Source organism: Pleurodeles waltl, unplaced genomic scaffold, assembly GCF_031143425.1.
Source record: "Pleurodeles waltl isolate 20211129_DDA unplaced genomic scaffold, aPleWal1.hap1.20221129 scaffold_162, whole genome shotgun sequence".
Lineage (NCBI taxonomy): Eukaryota > Metazoa > Chordata > Amphibia > Caudata > Salamandridae > Pleurodeles > Pleurodeles waltl.
The window spans coordinates 40,979-63,462 of NW_027149868.1; the positions used below are offsets into that span (position 1 = coordinate 40,979).

Here is a 22,484-nt window from a genome sequence, read left to right on the forward strand (position 1 = left end):
TTAAATTCTCAGTTACGTGGGGGAAAAATTCATGTGATCTTTCTGAGAGAGGTGAAAGGTATTCCCTGACTCTTTCGCATGGCTAATTGTAGGGGGTGTGGGTTTAATCACTGGAAAGAAATATTTTCCCACCATTATAACTCCATATGATTTTAATCCAGCGAGTCAATCGTATCGTATTTATATTCCAAGATAAGATAAGCGTTTTTGCCTCCTTTCCTCTTCAAGGGGTATAGACGTATTTCTGGGAGGGTTTGTGCAGCCTTCTGTGCAGTAGGCAGTGCGTCAGTCTCATAATCTGAAAGTCCTGAGTTTGATCCTCAGAGAGGGTATTTCTGTGCTCCTTTTGGCAAGACGAACATCTCAGATTTTCTCCAAATCTGTAAACTATTACTCCACTTCGCATCTTGCTCAGTTTTAGGGAGATGGTGGCTTTCTAAATTCCCTCTCGCATATATATATATATATATATATATATATATATATATATGACCGCTCTCATTGTAGGCAAGGAGTAGCTGGGTCGGCTGACAAAACATCTACTTTGGTACAATGAGACTGGAAGTCTTCCAAGTGCCTTCATATATTTAGTCAAGGGTTTGGAATGAATTCTGATCTGCAGGTCCTTGTTTACTTCTCTTCCCACATCCCTCAGAAATGAGGATGTGGTCAATTTCATTAGAAAACAGAAGACATCTACCCTTCTGTCCCAGCATTTACTTGGAGCTCGGAATTTTTTTTTTTCTTAATCAGAGGGGAAGATAATGTCTTAATAACAGAGAAGGCGATGGAAACCTAAAGGGCGAAGTCCTCCGCGGCAGATTTGAACCGGCGAATTAAGGGTTACTGTTTTTGCACTACTCTCGGCCGCTCTATCAACTGAGCTACCGAAGGCGGAGACAGCAAAGCTTTCCGTGATGCATTCATCTGTCTTTCAATAATGGTTGTGGCGCAGTTGGGTGCGGGTGCTGCAGTGGAATGAGAAAACTCATGAATACGACCTAGGGCTAGCTCTCCAAATGGCCACTTCCTAGAATGCTTTCTCAGCTACATCTTTTCAACTTAAAGGGGGATTGCTTACCTACCTTAATGTGCTGGGCTGGCTTGAAGGAAAGAAGGGGACCTAGAAATTGAAATTCTACACAAAAGGAAATGTGATCAAAGGGTATGGGGCAAAGGTAGTCCACAGCCCTTTGGAAGCATTTGTGACCAAAGTATGACAGCATGGAAACGTCAAGGAGAGGCCAGAAAGTTAGGGGAGGCATTACGACATGCATCACTACGCACTGAGCATGAAGAACATGCATGTTTAATGCCTCTGTGAATGGAAAGGGAAAAGCAAAATCATGGTCCAATCGCAAGTGATTGGGATAAAGAAGACATTCAGTTTTTCTTAAACCTTCTGTAAGGAGTCTCTGGTTTAGAGGAAGAATTCACATCAATGGCCAAGACAGCTGTGACCGTTTTCTATACCGAGATTGCCAAGATGAACCACCACTTTGGTTTCTTGGGGGAGAAAGATTCTTTTTTCTATAAAGACCGAAAATGAGATAGCCCCATTTCACAAGCTTTCCCAAGGCAAGAGCCGGGCAATGTCGGCGGTGGTCTGGCCCCAGCTGCATGTCATCTCACTTCCTGACCCATGGTGACAGCCTAGGGTTCTGCCAAAAGGCAAGATGAGCCTGGCAAAAGGCTGGAGATGCCGGGGATCGAACCCGGGGCCTCATACATGCAAAGCATGCGCTCTACCACTGAGCTACATCCCCCACGTCCTGGGGTGGGGGTGGGGCGGGCTGACCTTGCTTCACCGAAGGAAATCTGGAATTCTATGTACCTCAAATTCACCACATATGGCACTAGAAAAGAAGGTGTCAGATGTGGGATTCCCCATGACTTACATCTGGATTGTATAGCACCATTTTATGGAATAAGGCTCACTCTAGAATGAACAAATGCCCCACATACAACAGCTAGATGCGATCTAAACATGCCAGAGTTTTCAAGGCAACTGGTTAAGGTTACATGAAAGAAGAATATGGTTGAGTGCTGCTTACAAATGTCCTGAGACGAATTAAGGTACTCTTGCTCTTACTGCAGGACACACAGCTATGTTACATAAGCACGTAAAGAGTTGAGATCCAGATGCATCTATTGCTAAGGACGGCACCTTAATTCTGAGTTTTAGTCCATTAAATTCTCAGTTACGTGGGGGAAAAATTCATGTGATCTTTCTGAGAGAGGTGAAAGGTATTCCCTGACTCTTTCGCATGGCTAATTGTAGGGGGTGTGGGTTTAATCACTGGAAAGAAATATTTTCCCACCATTATAACTCCATATGATTTTAATCCAGCGAGTCAATCGTATCGTATTTATATTCCAAGATAAGATAAGCGTTTTTGCCTCCTTTCCTCTTCAAGGGGTATAGACGTATTTCTGGGAGGGTTTGTGCAGCCTTCTGTGCAGTAGGCAGTGCGTCAGTCTCATAATCTGAAAGTCCTGAGTTTGATCCTCAGAGAGGGTATTTCTGTGCTCCTTTTGGCAAGACGAACATCTCAGATTTTCTCCAAATCTGTAAACTATTACTCCACTTCGCATCTTGCTCAGTTTTAGGGAGATGGTGGCTTTCTAAATTCCCTCTCGCATATATATATATATATATATATATATATATATATATATGACCGCTCTCATTGTAGGCAAGGAGTAGCTGGGTCGGCTGACAAAACATCTACTTTGGTACAATGAGACTGGAAGTCTTCCAAGTGCCTTCATATATTTAGTCAAGGGTTTGGAATGAATTCTGATCTGCAGGTCCTTGTTTACTTCTCTTCCCACATCCCTCAGAAATGAGGATGTGGTCAATTTCATTAGAAAACAGAAGACATCTACCCTTCTGTCCCAGCATTTACTTGGAGCTCGGAATTTTTTTTTTTCTTAATCAGAGGGGAAGATAATGTCTTAATAACAGAGAAGGCGATGGAAACCTAAAGGGCGAAGTCCTCCGCGGCAGATTTGAACCGGCGAATTAAGGGTTACTGTTTTTGCACTACTCTCGGCCGCTCTATCAACTGAGCTACCGAAGGCGGAGACAGCAAAGCTTTCCGTGATGCATTCATCTGTCTTTCAATAATGGTTGTGGCGCAGTTGGGTGCGGGTGCTGCAGTGGAATGAGAAAACTCATGAATACGACCTAGGGCTAGCTCTCCAAATGGCCACTTCCTAGAATGCTTTCTCAGCTACATCTTTTCAACTTAAAGGGGGATTGCTTACCTACCTTAATGTGCTGGGCTGGCTTGAAGGAAAGAAGGGGACCTAGAAATTGAAATTCTACACAAAAGGAAATGTGATCAAAGGGTATGGGGCAAAGGTAGTCCACAGCCCTTTGGAAGCATTTGTGACCAAAGTATGACAGCATGGAAACGTCAAGGAGAGGCCAGAAAGTTAGGGGAGGCATTACGACATGCATCACTACGCACTGAGCATGAAGAACATGCATGTTTAATGCCTCTGTGAATGGAAAGGGAAAAGCAAAATCATGGTCCAATCGCAAGTGATTGGGATAAAGAAGACATTCAGTTTTTCTTAAACCTTCTGTAAGGAGTCTCTGGTTTAGAGGAAGAATTCACATCAATGGCCAAGACAGCTGTGACCGTTTTCTATACCGAGATTGCCAAGATGAACCACCACTTTGGTTTCTTGGGGGAGAAAGATTCTTTTTTCTATAAAGACCGAAAATGAGATAGCCCCATTTCACAAGCTTTCCCAAGGCAAGAGCCGGGCAATGTCGGCGGTGGTCTGGCCCCAGCTGCATGTCATCTCACTTCCTGACCCATGGTGACAGCCTAGGGTTCTGCCAAAAGGCAAGATGAGCCTGGCAAAAGGCTGGAGATGCCGGGGATCGAACCCGGGGCCTCATACATGCAAAGCATGCGCTCTACCACTGAGCTACATCCCCCACGTCCTGGGGTGGGGGTGGGGCGGGCTGACCTTGCTTCACCGAAGGAAATCTGGAATTCTATGTACCTCAAATTCACCACATATGGCACTAGAAAATAAGGTGTCAGATGTGGGATTCCCCATGACTTACATCTGGATTGTATAGCACCATTTTATGGAATAAGGCTCACTCTAGAATGAACAAATGCCCCACATACAACAGCTAGATGCGATCTAAACATGCCAGAGTTTTCAAGGCAACTGGTTAAGGTTACATGAAAGAAGAATATGGTTGAGTGCTGCTTACAAATGTCCTGAGACGAATTAAGGTACTCTTGCTCTTACTGCAGGACACACAGCTATGTTACATAAGCACGTAAAGAGTTGAGATCCAGATGCATCTATTGCTAAGGACGGCACCTTAATTCTGAGTTTTAGTCCATTAAATTCTCAGTTACGTGGGGGAAAAATTCATGTGATCTTTCTGAGAGAGGTGAAAGGTATTCCCTGACTCTTTCGCATGGCTAATTGTAGGGGGTGTGGGTTTAATCACTGGAAAGAAATATTTTCCCACCATTATAACTCCATATGATTTTAATCCAGCGAGTCAATCGTATCGTATTTATATTCCAAGATAAGATAAGCGTTTTTGCCTCCTTTCCTCTTCAAGGGGTATAGACGTATTTCTGGGAGGGTTTGTGCAGCCTTCTGTGCAGTAGGCAGTGCGTCAGTCTCATAATCTGAAAGTCCTGAGTTTGATCCTCAGAGAGGGTATTTCTGTGCTCCTTTTGGCAAGACGAACATCTCAGATTTTCTCCAAATCTGTAAACTATTACTCCACTTCGCATCTTGCTCAGTTTTAGGGAGATGGTGGCTTTCTAAATTCCCTCTCGCATATATATATATATATATATATATATATATATATATGACCGCTCTCATTGTAGGCAAGGAGTAGCTGGGTCGGCTGACAAAACATCTACTTTGGTACAATGAGACTGGAAGTCTTCCAAGTGCCTTCATATATTTAGTCAAGGGTTTGGAATGAATTCTGATCTGCAGGTCCTTGTTTACTTCTCTTCCCACATCCCTCAGAAATGAGGATGTGGTCAATTTCATTAGAAAACAGAAGACATCTACCCTTCTGTCCCAGCATTTACTTGGAGCTCGGAATTTTTTTTTTTCTTAATCAGAGGGGAAGATAATGTCTTAATAACAGAGAAGGCGATGGAAACCTAAAGGGCGAAGTCCTCCGCGGCAGATTTGAACCGGCGAATTAAGGGTTACTGTTTTTGCACTACTCTCGGCCGCTCTATCAACTGAGCTACCGAAGGCGGAGACAGCAAAGCTTTCCGTGATGCATTCATCTGTCTTTCAATAATGGTTGTGGCGCAGTTGGGTGCGGGTGCTGCAGTGGAATGAGAAAACTCATGAATACGACCTAGGGCTAGCTCTCCAAATGGCCACTTCCTAGAATGCTTTCTCAGCTACATCTTTTCAACTTAAAGGGGGATTGCTTACCTACCTTAATGTGCTGGGCTGGCTTGAAGGAAAGAAGGGGACCTAGAAATTGAAATTCTACACAAAAGGAAATGTGATCAAAGGGTATGGGGCAAAGGTAGTCCACAGCCCTTTGGAAGCATTTGTGACCAAAGTATGACAGCATGGAAACGTCAAGGAGAGGCCAGAAAGTTAGGGGAGGCATTACGACATGCATCACTACGCACTGAGCATGAAGAACATGCATGTTTAATGCCTCTGTGAATGGAAAGGGAAAAGCAAAATCATGGTCCAATCGCAAGTGATTGGGATAAAGAAGACATTCAGTTTTTCTTAAACCTTCTGTAAGGAGTCTCTGGTTTAGAGGAAGAATTCACATCAATGGCCAAGACAGCTGTGACCGTTTTCTATACCGAGATTGCCAAGATGAACCACCACTTTGGTTTCTTGGGGGAGAAAGATTCTTTTTTCTATAAAGACCGAAAATGAGATAGCCCCATTTCACAAGCTTTCCCAAGGCAAGAGCCGGGCAATGTCGGCGGTGGTCTGGCCCCAGCTGCATGTCATCTCACTTCCTGACCCATGGTGACAGCCTAGGGTTCTGCCAAAAGGCAAGATGAGCCTGGCAAAAGGCTGGAGATGCCGGGGATCGAACCCGGGGCCTCATACATGCAAAGCATGCGCTCTACCACTGAGCTACATCCCCCACGTCCTGGGGTGGGGGTGGGGCGGGCTGACCTTGCTTCACCGAAGGAAATCTGGAATTCTATGTACCTCAAATTCACCACATATGGCACTAGAAAATAAGGTGTCAGATGATTCCCCATGACTTACATCTGGATTGTATAGCACCATTTTATGGAATAAGGCTCACTCTAGAATGAACAAATGCCCCACATACAACAGCTAGATGCGATCTAAACATGCCAGAGTTTTCAAGGCAACTGGTTAAGGTTACATGAAAGAAGAATATGGTTGAGTGCTGCTTACAAATGTCCTGAGACGAATTAAGGTACTCTTGCTCTTACTGCAGGACACACAGCTATGTTACATAAGCACGTAAAGAGTTGAGATCCAGATGCATCTATTGCTAAGGACGGCACCTTAATTCTGAGTTTTAGTCCATTAAATTCTCAGTTACGTGGGGGAAAAATTCATGTGATCTTTCTGAGAGAGGTGAAAGGTATTCCCTGACTCTTTCGCATGGCTAATTGTAGGGGGTGTGGGTTTAATCACTGGAAAGAAATATTTTCCCACCATTATAACTCCATATGATTTTAATCCAGCGAGTCAATCGTATCGTATTTATATTCCAAGATAAGATAAGCGTTTTTGCCTCCTTTCCTCTTCAAGGGGTATAGACGTATTTCTGGGAGGGTTTGTGCAGCCTTCTGTGCAGTAGGCAGTGCGTCAGTCTCATAATCTGAAAGTCCTGAGTTTGATCCTCAGAGAGGGTATTTCTGTGCTCCTTTTGGCAAGACGAACATCTCAGATTTTCTCCAAATCTGTAAACTATTACTCCACTTCGCATCTTGCTCAGTTTTAGGGAGATGGTGGCTTTCTAAATTCCCTCTCGCATATATATATATATATATATATATATATATATGACCGCTCTCATTGTAGGCAAGGAGTAGCTGGGTCGGCTGACAAAACATCTACTTTGGTACAATGAGACTGGAAGTCTTCCAAGTGCCTTCATATATTTAGTCAAGGGTTTGGAATGAATTCTGATCTGCAGGTCCTTGTTTACTTCTCTTCCCACATCCCTCAGAAATGAGGATGTGGTCAATTTCATTAGAAAACAGAAGACATCTACCCTTCTGTCCCAGCATTTACTTGGAGCTCGGAATTTTTTTTTTTCTTAATCAGAGGGGAAGATAATGTCTTAATAACAGAGAAGGCGATGGAAACCTAAAGGGCGAAGTCCTCCGCGGCAGATTTGAACCGGCGAATTAAGGGTTACTGTTTTTGCACTACTCTCGGCCGCTCTATCAACTGAGCTACCGAAGGCGGAGACAGCAAAGCTTTCCGTGATGCATTCATCTGTCTTTCAATAATGGTTGTGGCGCAGTTGGGTGCGGGTGCTGCAGTGGAATGAGAAAACTCATGAATACGACCTAGGGCTAGCTCTCCAAATGGCCACTTCCTAGAATGCTTTCTCAGCTACATCTTTTCAACTTATCAACTTAAAGGGGGATTGCTTACCTACCTTAATGTGCTGGGCTGGCTTGAAGGAAAGAAGGGGACCTAGAAATTGAAATTCTACACAAAAGGAAATGTGATCAAAGGGTATGGGGCAAAGGTAGTCCACAGCCCTTTGGAAGCATTTGTGACCAAAGTATGACAGCATGGAAACGTCAAGGAGAGGCCAGAAAGTTAGGGGAGGCATTACGACATGCATCACTACGCACTGAGCATGAAGAACATGCATGTTTAATGCCTCTGTGAATGGAAAGGGAAAAGCAAAATCATGGTCCAATCGCAAGTGATTGGGATAAAGAAGACATTCAGTTTTTCTTAAACCTTCTGTAAGGAGTCTCTGGTTTAGAGGAAGAATTCACATCAATGGCCAAGACAGCTGTGACCGTTTTCTATACCGAGATTGCCAAGATGAACCACCACTTTGGTTTCTTGGGGGAGAAAGATTCTTTTTTCTATAAAGACCGAAAATGAGATAGCCCCATTTCACAAGCTTTCCCAAGGCAAGAGCCGGGCAATGTCGGCGGTGGTCTGGCCCCAGCTGCATGTCATCTCACTTCCTGACCCATGGTGACAGCCTAGGGTTCTGCCAAAAGGCAAGATGAGCCTGGCAAAAGGCTGGAGATGCCGGGGATCGAACCCGGGGCCTCATACATGCAAAGCATGCGCTCTACCACTGAGCTACATCCCCCACGTCCTGGGGTGGGGGTGGGGCGGGCTGACCTTGCTTCACCGAAGGAAATCTGGAATTCTATGTACCTCAAATTCACCACATATGGCACTAGAAAATAAGGTGTCAGATGTGGGATTCCCCATGACTTACATCTGGATTGTATAGCACCATTTTATGGAATAAGGCTCACTCTAGAATGAACAAATGCCCCACATACAACAGCTAGATGCGATCTAAACATGCCAGAGTTTTCAAGGCAACTGGTTAAGGTTACATGAAAGAAGAATATGGTTGAGTGCTGCTTACAAATGTCCTGAGACGAATTAAGGTACTCTTGCTCTTACTGCAGGACACACAGCTATGTTACATAAGCACGTAAAGAGTTGAGATCCAGATGCATCTATTGCTAAGGACGGCACCTTAATTCTGAGTTTTAGTCCATTAAATTCTCAGTTACGTGGGGGAAAAATTCATGTGATCTTTCTGAGAGAGGTGAAAGGTATTCCCTGACTCTTTCGCATGGCTAATTGTAGGGGGTGTGGGTTTAATCACTGGAAAGAAATATTTTCCCACCATTATAACTCCATATGATTTTAATCCAGCGAGTCAATCGTATCGTATTTATATTCCAAGATAAGATAAGCGTTTTTGCCTCCTTTCCTCTTCAAGGGGTATAGACGTATTTCTGGGAGGGTTTGTGCAGCCTTCTGTGCAGTAGGCAGTGCGTCAGTCTCATAATCTGAAAGTCCTGAGTTTGATCCTCAGAGAGGGTATTTCTGTGCTCCTTTTGGCAAGACGAACATCTCAGATTTTCTCCAAATCTGTAAACTATTACTCCACTTCGCATCTTGCTCAGTTTTAGGGAGATGGTGGCTTTCTAAATTCCCTCTCGCATATATATATATATATATATATATATATATATATATATGACCGCTCTCATTGTAGGCAAGGAGTAGCTGGGTCGGCTGACAAAACATCTACTTTGGTACAATGAGACTGGAAGTCTTCCAAGTGCCTTCATATATTTAGTCAAGGGTTTGGAATGAATTCTGATCTGCAGGTCCTTGTTTACTTCTCTTCCCACATCCCTCAGAAATGAGGATGTGGTCAATTTCATTAGAAAACAGAAGACATCTACCCTTCTGTCCCAGCATTTACTTGGAGCTCGGAATTTTTTTTTTTCTTAATCAGAGGGGAAGATAATGTCTTAATAACAGAGAAGGCGATGGAAACCTAAAGGGCGAAGTCCTCCGCGGCAGATTTGAACCGGCGAATTAAGGGTTACTGTTTTTGCACTACTCTCGGCCGCTCTATCAACTGAGCTACCGAAGGCGGAGACAGCAAAGCTTTCCGTGATGCATTCATCTGTCTTTCAATAATGGTTGTGGCGCAGTTGGGTGCGGGTGCTGCAGTGGAATGAGAAAACTCATGAATACGACCTAGGGCTAGCTCTCCAAATGGCCACTTCCTAGAATGCTTTCTCAGCTACATCTTTTCAACTTAAAGGGGGATTGCTTACCTACCTTAATGTGCTGGGCTGGCTTGAAGGAAAGAAGGGGACCTAGAAATTGAAATTCTACACAAAAGGAAATGTGATCAAAGGGTATGGGGCAAAGGTAGTCCACAGCCCTTTGGAAGCATTTGTGACCAAAGTATGACAGCATGGAAACGTCAAGGAGAGGCCAGAAAGTTAGGGGAGGCATTACGACATGCATCACTACGCACTGAGCATGAAGAACATGCATGTTTAATGCCTCTGTGAATGGAAAGGGAAAAGCAAAATCATGGTCCAATCGCAAGTGATTGGGATAAAGAAGACATTCAGTTTTTCTTAAACCTTCTGTAAGGAGTCTCTGGTTTAGAGGAAGAATTCACATCAATGGCCAAGACAGCTGTGACCGTTTTCTATACCGAGATTGCCAAGATGAACCACCACTTTGGTTTCTTGGGGGAGAAAGATTCTTTTTTCTATAAAGACCGAAAATGAGATAGCCCCATTTCACAAGCTTTCCCAAGGCAAGAGCCGGGCAATGTCGGCGGTGGTCTGGCCCCAGCTGCATGTCATCTCACTTCCTGACCCATGGTGACAGCCTAGGGTTCTGCCAAAAGGCAAGATGAGCCTGGCAAAAGGCTGGAGATGCCGGGGATCGAACCCGGGGCCTCATACATGCAAAGCATGCGCTCTACCACTGAGCTACATCCCCCACGTCCTGGGGTGGGGGTGGGGCGGGCTGACCTTGCTTCACCGAAGGAAATCTGGAATTCTATGTACCTCAAATTCACCACATATGGCACTAGAAAATAAGGTGTCAGATGTGGGATTCCCCATGACTTACATCTGGATTGTATAGCACCATTTTATGGAATAAGGCTCACTCTAGAATGAACAAATGCCCCACATACAACAGCTAGATGCGATCTAAACATGCCAGAGTTTTCAAGGCAACTGGTTAAGGTTACATGAAAGAAGAATATGGTTGAGTGCTGCTTACAAATGTCCTGAGACGAATTAAGGTACTCTTGCTCTTACTGCAGGACACACAGCTATGTTACATAAGCACGTAAAGAGTTGAGATCCAGATGCATCTATTGCTAAGGACGGCACCTTAATTCTGAGTTTTAGTCCATTAAATTCTCAGTTACGTGGGGGAAAAATTCATGTGATCTTTCTGAGAGAGGTGAAAGGTATTCCCTGACTCTTTCGCATGGCTAATTGTAGGGGGTGTGGGTTTAATCACTGGAAAGAAATATTTTCCCACCATTATAACTCCATATGATTTTAATCCAGCGAGTCAATCGTATCGTATTTATATTCCAAGATAAGATAAGCGTTTTTGCCTCCTTTCCTCTTCAAGGGGTATAGACGTATTTCTGGGAGGGTTTGTGCAGCCTTCTGTGCAGTAGGCAGTGCGTCAGTCTCATAATCTGAAAGTCCTGAGTTTGATCCTCAGAGAGGGTATTTCTGTGCTCCTTTTGGCAAGACGAACATCTCAGATTTTCTCCAAATCTGTAAACTATTACTCCACTTCGCATCTTGCTCAGTTTTAGGGAGATGGTGGCTTTCTAAATTCCCTCTCGCATATATATATATATATATATATATATATATATATATGACCGCTCTCATTGTAGGCAAGGAGTAGCTGGGTCGGCTGACAAAACATCTACTTTGGTACAATGAGACTGGAAGTCTTCCAAGTGCCTTCATATATTTAGTCAAGGGTTTGGAATGAATTCTGATCTGCAGGTCCTTGTTTACTTCTCTTCCCACATCCCTCAGAAATGAGGATGTGGTCAATTTCATTAGAAAACAGAAGACATCTACCCTTCTGTCCCAGCATTTACTTGGAGCTCGGAATTTTTTTTTTTCTTAATCAGAGGGGAAGATAATGTCTTAATAACAGAGAAGGCGATGGAAACCTAAAGGGCGAAGTCCTCCGCGGCAGATTTGAACCGGCGAATTAAGGGTTACTGTTTTTGCACTACTCTCGGCCGCTCTATCAACTGAGCTACCGAAGGCGGAGACAGCAAAGCTTTCCGTGATGCATTCATCTGTCTTTCAATAATGGTTGTGGCGCAGTTGGGTGCGGGTGCTGCAGTGGAATGAGAAAACTCATGAATACGACCTAGGGCTAGCTCTCCAAATGGCCACTTCCTAGAATGCTTTCTCAGCTACATCTTTTCAACTTAAAGGGGGATTGCTTACCTACCTTAATGTGCTGGGCTGGCTTGAAGGAAAGAAGGGGACCTAGAAATTGAAATTCTACACAAAAGGAAATGTGATCAAAGGGTATGGGGCAAAGGTAGTCCACAGCCCTTTGGAAGCATTTGTGACCAAAGTATGACAGCATGGAAACGTCAAGGAGAGGCCAGAAAGTTAGGGGAGGCATTACGACATGCATCACTACGCACTGAGCATGAAGAACATGCATGTTTAATGCCTCTGTGAATGGAAAGGGAAAAGCAAAATCATGGTCCAATCGCAAGTGATTGGGATAAAGAAGACATTCAGTTTTTCTTAAACCTTCTGTAAGGAGTCTCTGGTTTAGAGGAAGAATTCACATCAATGGCCAAGACAGCTGTGACCGTTTTCTATACCGAGATTGCCAAGATGAACCACCACTTTGGTTTCTTGGGGGAGAAAGATTCTTTTTTCTATAAAGACCGAAAATGAGATAGCCCCATTTCACAAGCTTTCCCAAGGCAAGAGCCGGGCAATGTCGGCGGTGGTCTGGCCCCAGCTGCATGTCATCTCACTTCCTGACCCATGGTGACAGCCTAGGGTTCTGCCAAAAGGCAAGATGAGCCTGGCAAAAGGCTGGAGATGCCGGGGATCGAACCCGGGGCCTCATACATGCAAAGCATGCGCTCTACCACTGAGCTACATCCCCCACGTCCTGGGGTGGGGGTGGGGCGGGCTGACCTTGCTTCACCGAAGGAAATCTGGAATTCTATGTACCTCAAATTCACCACATATGGCACTAGAAAATAAGGTGTCAGATGTGGGATTCCCCATGACTTACATCTGGATTGTATAGCACCATTTTATGGAATAAGGCTCACTCTAGAATGAACAAATGCCCCACATACAACAGCTAGATGCGATCTAAACATGCCAGAGTTTTCAAGGCAACTGGTTAAGGTTACATGAAAGAAGAATATGGTTGAGTGCTGCTTACAAATGTCCTGAGACGAATTAAGGTACTCTTGCTCTTACTGCAGGACACACAGCTATGTTACATAAGCACGTAAAGAGTTGAGATCCAGATGCATCTATTGCTAAGGACGGCACCTTAATTCTGAGTTTTAGTCCATTAAATTCTCAGTTACGTGGGGGAAAAATTCATGTGATCTTTCTGAGAGAGGTGAAAGGTATTCCCTGACTCTTTCGCATGGCTAATTGTAGGGGGTGTGGGTTTAATCACTGGAAAGAAATATTTTCCCACCATTATAACTCCATATGATTTTAATCCAGCGAGTCAATCGTATCGTATTTATATTCCAAGATAAGATAAGCGTTTTTGCCTCCTTTCCTCTTCAAGGGGTATAGACGTATTTCTGGGAGGGTTTGTGCAGCCTTCTGTGCAGTAGGCAGTGCGTCAGTCTCATAATCTGAAAGTCCTGAGTTTGATCCTCAGAGAGGGTATTTCTGTGCTCCTTTTGGCAAGACGAACATCTCAGATTTTCTCCAAATCTGTAAACTATTACTCCACTTCGCATCTTGCTCAGTTTTAGGGAGATGGTGGCTTTCTAAATTCCCTCTCGCATATATATATATATATATATATATATATATATATGACCGCTCTCATTGTAGGCAAGGAGTAGCTGGGTCGGCTGACAAAACATCTACTTTGGTACAATGAGACTGGAAGTCTTCCAAGTGCCTTCATATATTTAGTCAAGGGTTTGGAATGAATTCTGATCTGCAGGTCCTTGTTTACTTCTCTTCCCACATCCCTCAGAAATGAGGATGTGGTCAATTTCATTAGAAAACAGAAGACATCTACCCTTCTGTCCCAGCATTTACTTGGAGCTCGGAATTTTTTTTTTTCTTAATCAGAGGGGAAGATAATGTCTTAATAACAGAGAAGGCGATGGAAACCTAAAGGGCGAAGTCCTCCGCGGCAGATTTGAACCGGCGAATTAAGGGTTACTGTTTTTGCACTACTCTCGGCCGCTCTATCAACTGAGCTACCGAAGGCGGAGACAGCAAAGCTTTCCGTGATGCATTCATCTGTCTTTCAATAATGGTTGTGGCGCAGTTGGGTGCGGGTGCTGCAGTGGAATGAGAAAACTCATGAATACGACCTAGGGCTAGCTCTCCAAATGGCCACTTCCTAGAATGCTTTCTCAGCTACATCTTTTCAACTTAAAGGGGGATTGCTTACCTACCTTAATGTGCTGGGCTGGCTTGAAGGAAAGAAGGGGACCTAGAAATTGAAATTCTACACAAAAGGAAATGTGATCAAAGGGTATGGGGCAAAGGTAGTCCACAGCCCTTTGGAAGCATTTGTGACCAAAGTATGACAGCATGGAAACGTCAAGGAGAGGCCAGAAAGTTAGGGGAGGCATTACGACATGCATCACTACGCACTGAGCATGAAGAACATGCATGTTTAATGCCTCTGTGAATGGAAAGGGAAAAGCAAAATCATGGTCCAATCGCAAGTGATTGGGATAAAGAAGACATTCAGTTTTTCTTAAACCTTCTGTAAGGAGTCTCTGGTTTAGAGGAAGAATTCACATCAATGGCCAAGACAGCTGTGACCGTTTTCTATACCGAGATTGCCAAGATGAACCACCACTTTGGTTTCTTGGGGGAGAAAGATTCTTTTTTCTATAAAGACCGAAAATGAGATAGCCCCATTTCACAAGCTTTCCCAAGGCAAGAGCCGGGCAATGTCGGCGGTGGTCTGGCCCCAGCTGCATGTCATCTCACTTCCTGACCCATGGTGACAGCCTAGGGTTCTGCCAAAAGGCAAGATGAGCCTGGCAAAAGGCTGGAGATGCCGGGGATCGAACCCGGGGCCTCATACATGCAAAGCATGCGCTCTACCACTGAGCTACATCCCCCACGTCCTGGGGTGGGGGTGGGGCGGGCTGACCTTGCTTCACCGAAGGAAATCTGGAATTCTATGTACCTCAAATTCACCACATATGGCACTAGAAAAGAAGGTGTCAGATGTGGGATTCCCCATGACTTACATCTGGATTGTATAGCACCATTTTATGGAATAAGGCTCACTCTAGAATGAACAAATGCCCCACATACAACAGCTAGATGCGATCTAAACATGCCAGAGTTTTCAAGGCAACTGGTTAAGGTTACATGAAAGAAGAATATGGTTGAGTGCTGCTTACAAATGTCCTGAGACGAATTAAGGTACTCTTGCTCTTACTGCAGGACACACAGCTATGTTACATAAGCACGTAAAGAGTTGAGATCCAGATGCATCTATTGCTAAGGACGGCACCTTAATTCTGAGTTTTAGTCCATTAAATTCTCAGTTACGTGGGGGAAAAATTCATGTGATCTTTCTGAGAGAGGTGAAAGGTATTCCCTGACTCTTTCGCATGGCTAATTGTAGGGGGTGTGGGTTTAATCACTGGAAAGAAATATTTTCCCACCATTATAACTCCATATGATTTTAATCCAGCGAGTCAATCGTATCGTATTTATATTCCAAGATAAGATAAGCGTTTTTGCCTCCTTTCCTCTTCAAGGGGTATAGACGTATTTCTGGGAGGGTTTGTGCAGCCTTCTGTGCAGTAGGCAGTGCGTCAGTCTCATAATCTGAAAGTCCTGAGTTTGATCCTCAGAGAGGGTATTTCTGTGCTCCTTTTGGCAAGACGAACATCTCAGATTTTCTCCAAATCTGTAAACTATTACTCCACTTCGCATCTTGCTCAGTTTTAGGGAGATGGTGGCTTTCTAAATTCCCTCTCGCATATATATATATATATATATATATATATATATATATATGACCGCTCTCATTGTAGGCAAGGAGTAGCTGGGTCGGCTGACAAAACATCTACTTTGGTACAATGAGACTGGAAGTCTTCCAAGTGCCTTCATATATTTAGTCAAGGGTTTGGAATGAATTCTGATCTGCAGGTCCTTGTTTACTTCTCTTCCCACATCCCTCAGAAATGAGGATGTGGTCAATTTCATTAGAAAACAGAAGACATCTACCCTTCTGTCCCAGCATTTACTTGGAGCTCGGAATTTTTTTTTTTCTTAATCAGAGGGGAAGATAATGTCTTAATAACAGAGAAGGCGATGGAAACCTAAAGGGCGAAGTCCTCCGCGGCAGATTTGAACCGGCGAATTAAGGGTTACTGTTTTTGCACTACTCTCGGCCGCTCTATCAACTGAGCTACCGAAGGCGGAGACAGCAAAGCTTTCCGTGATGCATTCATCTGTCTTTCAATAATGGTTGTGGCGCAGTTGGGTGCGGGTGCTGCAGTGGAATGAGAAAACTCATGAATACGACCTAGGGCTAGCTCTCCAAATGGCCACTTCCTAGAATGCTTTCTCAGCTACATCTTTTCAACTTAAAGGGGGATTGCTTACCTACCTTAATGTGCTGGGCTGGCTTGAAGGAAAGAAGGGGACCTAGAAATTGAAATTCTACACAAAAGGAAATGTGATCAAAGGGTATGGGGCAAAGGTAGTCCACAGCCCTTTGGAAGCATTTGTGACCAAAGTATGACAGCATGGAAACGTCAAGGAGAGGCCAGAAAGTTAGGGGAGGCATTACGACATGCATCACTACGCACTGAGCATGAAGAACATGCATGTTTAATGCCTCTGTGAATGGAAAGGGAAAAGCAAAATCATGGTCCAATCGCAAGTGATTGGGATAAAGAAGACATTCAGTTTTTCTTAAACCTTCTGTAAGGAGTCTCTGGTTTAGAGGAAGAATTCACATCAATGGCCAAGACAGCTGTGACCGTTTTCTATACCGAGATTGCCAAGATGAACCACCACTTTGGTTTCTTGGGGGAGAAAGATTCTTTTTTCTATAAAGACCGAAAATGAGATAGCCCCATTTCACAAGCTTTCCCAAGGCAAGAGCCGGGCAATGTCGGCGGTGGTCTGGCCCCAGCTGCATGTCATCTCACTTCCTGACCCATGGTGACAGCCTAGGGTTCTGCCAAAAGGCAAGATGAGCCTGGCAAAAGGCTGGAGATGCCGGGGATCGAACCCGGGGCCTCATACATGCAAAGCATGCGCTCTACCACTGAGCTACATCCCCCACGTCCTGGGGTGGGGGTGGGGCGGGCTGACCTTGCTTCACCGAAGGAAATCTGGAATTCTATGTACCTCAAATTCACCACATATGGCACTAGAAAATAAGGTGTCAGATGTGGGATTCCCCATGACTTACATCTGGATTGTATAGCACCATTTTATGGAATAAGGCTCACTCTAGAATGAACAAATGCCCCACATACAACAGCTAGATGCGATCTAAACATGCCAGAGTTTTCAAGGCAACTGGTTAAGGTTACATGAAAGAAGAATATGGTTGAGTGCTGCTTACAAATGTCCTGAGACGAATTAAGGTACTCTTGCTCTTACTGCAGGACACACAGCTATGTTACATAAGCACGTAAAGAGTTGAGATCCAGATGCATCTATTGCTAAGGACGGCACCTTAATTCTGAGTTTTAGTCCATTAAATTCTCAGTTACGTGGGGGAAAAATTCATGTGATCTTTCTGAGAGAGGTGAAAGGTATTCCCTGACTCTTTCGCATGGCTAATTGTAGGGGGTGTGGGTTTAATCACTGGAAAGAAATATTTTCCCACCATTATAACTCCATATGATTTTAATCCAGCGAGTCAATCGTATCGTATTTATATTCCAAGATAAGATAAGCGTTTTTGCCTCCTTTCCTCTTCAAGGGGTATAGACGTATTTCTGGGAGGGTTTGTGCAGCCTTCTGTGCAGTAGGCAGTGCGTCAGTCTCATAATCTGAAAGTCCTGAGTTTGATCCTCAGAGAGGGTATTTCTGTGCTCCTTTTGGCAAGACGAACATCTCAGATTTTCTCCAAATCTGTAAACTATTACTCCACTTCGCATCTTGCTCAGTTTTAGGGAGATGGTGGCTTTCTAAATTCCCTCTCGCATATATATATATATATATATATATATATATATGACCGCTCTCATTGTAGGCAAGGAGTAGCTGGGTCGGCTGACAAAACATCTACTTTGGTACAATGAGACTGGAAGTCTTCCAAGTGCCTTCATATATTTAGTCAAGGGTTTGGAATGAATTCTGATCTGCAGGTCCTTGTTTACTTCTCTTCCCACATCCCTCAGAAATGAGGATGTGGTCAATTTCATTAGAAAACAGAAGACATCTACCCTTCTGTCCCAGCATTTACTTGGAGCTCGGAATTTTTTTTTTTCTTAATCAGAGGGGAAGATAATGTCTTAATAACAGAGAAGGCGATGGAAACCTAAAGGGCGAAGTCCTCCGCGGCAGATTTGAACCGGCGAATTAAGGGTTACTGTTTTTGCACTACTCTCGGCCGCTCTATCAACTGAGCTACCGAAGGCGGAGACAGCAAAGCTTTCCGTGATGCATTCATCTGTCTTTCAATAATGGTTGTGGCGCAGTTGGGTGCGGGTGCTGCAGTGGAATGAGAAAACTCATGAATACGACCTAGGGCTAGCTCTCCAAATGGCCACTTCCTAGAATGCTTTCTCAGCTACATCTTTTCAACTTAAAGGGGGATTGCTTACCTACCTTAATGTGCTGGGCTGGCTTGAAGGAAAGAAGGGGACCTAGAAATTGAAATTCTACACAAAAGGAAATGTGATCAAAGGGTATGGGGCAAAGGTAGTCCACAGCCCTTTGGAAGCATTTGTGACCAAAGTATGACAGCATGGAAACGTCAAGGAGAGGCCAGAAAGTTAGGGGAGGCATTACGACATGCATCACTACGCACTGAGCATGAAGAACATGCATGTTTAATGCCTCTGTGAATGGAAAGGGAAAAGCAAAATCATGGTCCAATCGCAAGTGATTGGGATAAAGAAGACATTCAGTTTTTCTTAAACCTTCTGTAAGGAGTCTCTGGTTTAGAGGAAGAATTCACATCAATGGCCAAGACAGCTGTGACCGTTTTCTATACCGAGATTGCCAAGATGAACCACCACTTTGGTTTCTTGGGGGAGAAAGATTCTTTTTTCTATAAAGACCGAAAATGAGATAGCCCCATTTCACAAGCTTTCCCAAGGCAAGAGCCGGGCAATGTCGGCGGTGGTCTGGCCCCAGCTGCATGTCATCTCACTTCCTGACCCATGGTGACAGCCTAGGGTTCTGCCAAAAGGCAAGATGAGCCTGGCAAAAGGCTGGAGATGCCGGGGATCGAACCCGGGGCCTCATACATGCAAAGCATGCGCTCTACCACTGAGCTACATCCCCCACGTCCTGGGGTGGGGGTGGGGCGGGCTGACCTTGCTTCACCGAAGGAAATCTGGAATTCTATGTACCTCAAATTCACCACATATGGCACTAGAAAAGAAGGTGTCAGATGTGGGATTCCCCATGACTTACATCTGGATTGTATAGCACCATTTTATGGAATAAGGCTCACTCTAGAATGAACAAATGCCCCACATACAACAGCTAGATGCGATCTAAACATGCCAGAGTTTTCAAGGCAACTGGTTAAGGTTACATGAAAGAAGAATATGGTTGAGTGCTGCTTACAAATGTCCTGAGACGAATTAAGGTACTCTTGCTCTTACTGCAGGACACACAGCTATGTTACATAAGCACGTAAAGAGTTGAGATCCAGATGCATCTATTGCTAAGGACGGCACCTTAATTCTGAGTTTTAGTCCATTAAATTCTCAGTTACGTGGGGGAAAAATTCATGTGATCTTTCTGAGAGAGGTGAAAGGTATTCCCTGACTCTTTCGCATGGCTAATTGTAGGGGGTGTGGGTTTAATCACTGGAAAGAAATATTTTCCCACCATTATAACTCCATATGATTTTAATCCAGCGAGTCAATCGTATCGTATTTATATTCCAAGATAAGATAAGCGTTTTTGCCTCCTTTCCTCTTCAAGGGGTATAGACGTATTTCTGGGAGGGTTTGTGCAGCCTTCTGTGCAGTAGGCAGTGCGTCAGTCTCATAATCTGAAAGTCCTGAGTTTGATCCTCAGAGAGGGTATTTCTGTGCTCCTTTTGGCAAGACGAACATCTCAGATTTTCTCCAAATCTGTAAACTATTACTCCACTTCGCATCTTGCTCAGTTTTAGGGAGATGGTGGCTTTCTAAATTCCCTCTCGCATATATATATATATATATATATATATATATATATATGACCGCTCTCATTGTAGGCAAGGAGTAGCTGGGTCGGCTGACAAAACATCTACTTTGGTACAATGAGACTGGAAGTCTTCCAAGTGCCTTCATATATTTAGTCAAGGGTTTGGAATGAATTCTGATCTGCAGGTCCTTGTTTACTTCTCTTCCCACATCCCTCAGAAATGAGGATGTGGTCAATTTCATTAGAAAACAGAAGACATCTACCCTTCTGTCCCAGCATTTACTTGGAGCTCGGAATTTTTTTTTTTCTTAATCAGAGGGGAAGATAATGTCTTAATAACAGAGAAGGCGATGGAAACCTAAAGGGCGAAGTCCTCCGCGGCAGATTTGAACCGGCGAATTAAGGGTTACTGTTTTTGCACTACTCTCGGCCGCTCTATCAACTGAGCTACCGAAGGCGGAGACAGCAAAGCTTTCCGTGATGCATTCATCTGTCTTTCAATAATGGTTGTGGCGCAGTTGGGTGCGGGTGCTGCAGTGGAATGAGAAAACTCATGAATACGACCTAGGGCTAGCTCTCCAAATGGCCACTTCCTAGAATGCTTTCTCAGCTACATCTTTTCAACTTAAAGGGGGATTGCTTACCTACCTTAATGTGCTGGGCTGGCTTGAAGGAAAGAAGGGGACCTAGAAATTGAAATTCTACACAAAAGGAAATGTGATCAAAGGGTATGGGGCAAAGGTAGTCCACAGCCCTTTGGAAGCATTTGTGACCAAAGTATGACAGCATGGAAACGTCAAGGAGAGGCCAGAAAGTTAGGGGAGGCATTACGACATGCATCACTACGCACTGAGCATGAAGAACATGCATGTTTAATGCCTCTGTGAATGGAAAGGGAAAAGCAAAATCATGGTCCAATCGCAAGTGATTGGGATAAAGAAGACATTCAGTTTTTCTTAAACCTTCTGTAAGGAGTCTCTGGTTTAGAGGAAGAATTCACATCAATGGCCAAGACAGCTGTGACCGTTTTCTATACCGAGATTGCCAAGATGAACCACCACTTTGGTTTCTTGGGGGAGAAAGATTCTTTTTTCTATAAAGACCGAAAATGAGATAGCCCCATTTCACAAGCTTTCCCAAGGCAAGAGCCGGGCAATGTCGGCGGTGGTCTGGCCCCAGCTGCATGTCATCTCACTTCCTGACCCATGGTGACAGCCTAGGGTTCTGCCAAAAGGCAAGATGAGCCTGGCAAAAGGCTGGAGATGCCGGGGATCGAACCCGGGGCCTCATACATGCAAAGCATGCGCTCTACCACTGAGCTACATCCCCCACGTCCTGGGGTGGGGGTGGGGCGGGCTGACCTTGCTTCACCGAAGGAAATCTGGAATTCTATGTACCTCAAATTCACCACATATGGCACTAGAAAATAAGGTGTCAGATGTGGGATTCCCCATGACTTACATCTGGATTGTATAGCACCATTTTATGGAATAAGGCTCACTCTAGAATGAACAAATGCCCCACATACAACAGCTAGATGCGATCTAAACATGCCAGAGTTTTCAAGGCAACTGGTTAAGGTTACATGAAAGAAGAATATGGTTGAGTGCTGCTTACAAATGTCCTGAGACGAATTAAGGTACTCTTGCTCTTACTGCAGGACACACAGCTATGTTACATAAGCACGTAAAGAGTTGAGATCCAGATGCATCTATTGCTAAGGACGGCACCTTAATTCTGAGTTTTAGTCCATTAAATTCTCAGTTACGTGGGGGAAAAATTCATGTGATCTTTCTGAGAGAGGTGAAAGGTATTCCCTGACTCTTTCGCATGGCTAATTGTAGGGGGTGTGGGTTTAATCACTGGAAAGAAATATTTTCCCACCATTATAACTCCATATGATTTTAATCCAGCGAGTCAATCGTATCGTATTTATATTCCAAGATAAGATAAGCGTTTTTGCCTCCTTTCCTCTTCAAGGGGTATAGACGTATTTCTGGGAGGGTTTGTGCAGCCTTCTGTGCAGTAGGCAGTGCGTCAGTCTCATAATCTGAAAGTCCTGAGTTTGATCCTCAGAGAGGGTATTTCTGTGCTCCTTTTGGCAAGACGAACATCTCAGATTTTCTCCAAATCTGTAAACTATTACTCCACTTCGCATCTTGCTCAGTTTTAGGGAGATGGTGGCTTTCTAAATTCCCTCTCGCATATATATATATATATATATATATATATATATATGACCGCTCTCATTGTAGGCAAGGAGTAGCTGGGTCGGCTGACAAAACATCTACTTTGGTACAATGAGACTGGAAGTCTTCCAAGTGCCTTCATATATTTAGTCAAGGGTTTGGAATGAATTCTGAT

The 22,484-nt window shown here is 44.1% G+C and overlaps 10 non-coding genes across 10 annotated transcripts; all 10 read right to left on the minus strand.

The window, feature by feature from the left end:
* Positions 1-1,694: 1,694 nt before the first annotated feature.
* TRNAA-UGC (transfer RNA alanine (anticodon UGC)) lies at positions 1,695-1,766 on the minus strand. The gene has a single exon. It is a non-coding gene; the product is annotated as a tRNA-Ala (tRNA).
* Positions 1,767-3,883: 2,117 nt separating this feature from the next.
* Positions 3,884-3,955, minus strand: TRNAA-UGC (transfer RNA alanine (anticodon UGC)). Its single transcript has one exon. It is a non-coding gene; the product is annotated as a tRNA-Ala (tRNA).
* Positions 3,956-6,070: 2,115 nt separating this feature from the next.
* On the minus strand, positions 6,071-6,142 carry TRNAA-UGC (transfer RNA alanine (anticodon UGC)). Its single transcript has one exon. It is a non-coding gene; the product is annotated as a tRNA-Ala (tRNA).
* A 2,115-nt stretch (positions 6,143-8,257) lies between these two features.
* Positions 8,258-8,329, minus strand: TRNAA-UGC (transfer RNA alanine (anticodon UGC)). Its single transcript has one exon. It is a non-coding gene; the product is annotated as a tRNA-Ala (tRNA).
* A 2,117-nt stretch (positions 8,330-10,446) lies between these two features.
* TRNAA-UGC (transfer RNA alanine (anticodon UGC)) lies at positions 10,447-10,518 on the minus strand. Its single transcript has one exon. It is a non-coding gene; the product is annotated as a tRNA-Ala (tRNA).
* Positions 10,519-12,633: 2,115 nt separating this feature from the next.
* TRNAA-UGC (transfer RNA alanine (anticodon UGC)) lies at positions 12,634-12,705 on the minus strand. Its single transcript has one exon. It is a non-coding gene; the product is annotated as a tRNA-Ala (tRNA).
* Positions 12,706-14,818: 2,113 nt separating this feature from the next.
* Positions 14,819-14,890, minus strand: TRNAA-UGC (transfer RNA alanine (anticodon UGC)). Its single transcript has one exon. It is a non-coding gene; the product is annotated as a tRNA-Ala (tRNA).
* A 2,117-nt stretch (positions 14,891-17,007) lies between these two features.
* Positions 17,008-17,079, minus strand: TRNAA-UGC (transfer RNA alanine (anticodon UGC)). Its single transcript has one exon. It is a non-coding gene; the product is annotated as a tRNA-Ala (tRNA).
* A 2,111-nt stretch (positions 17,080-19,190) lies between these two features.
* TRNAA-UGC (transfer RNA alanine (anticodon UGC)) lies at positions 19,191-19,262 on the minus strand. The gene has a single exon. It is a non-coding gene; the product is annotated as a tRNA-Ala (tRNA).
* A 2,115-nt stretch (positions 19,263-21,377) lies between these two features.
* Positions 21,378-21,449, minus strand: TRNAA-UGC (transfer RNA alanine (anticodon UGC)). Its single transcript has one exon. It is a non-coding gene; the product is annotated as a tRNA-Ala (tRNA).
* Between the last annotated feature and the right edge of the window lie 1,035 nt (positions 21,450-22,484).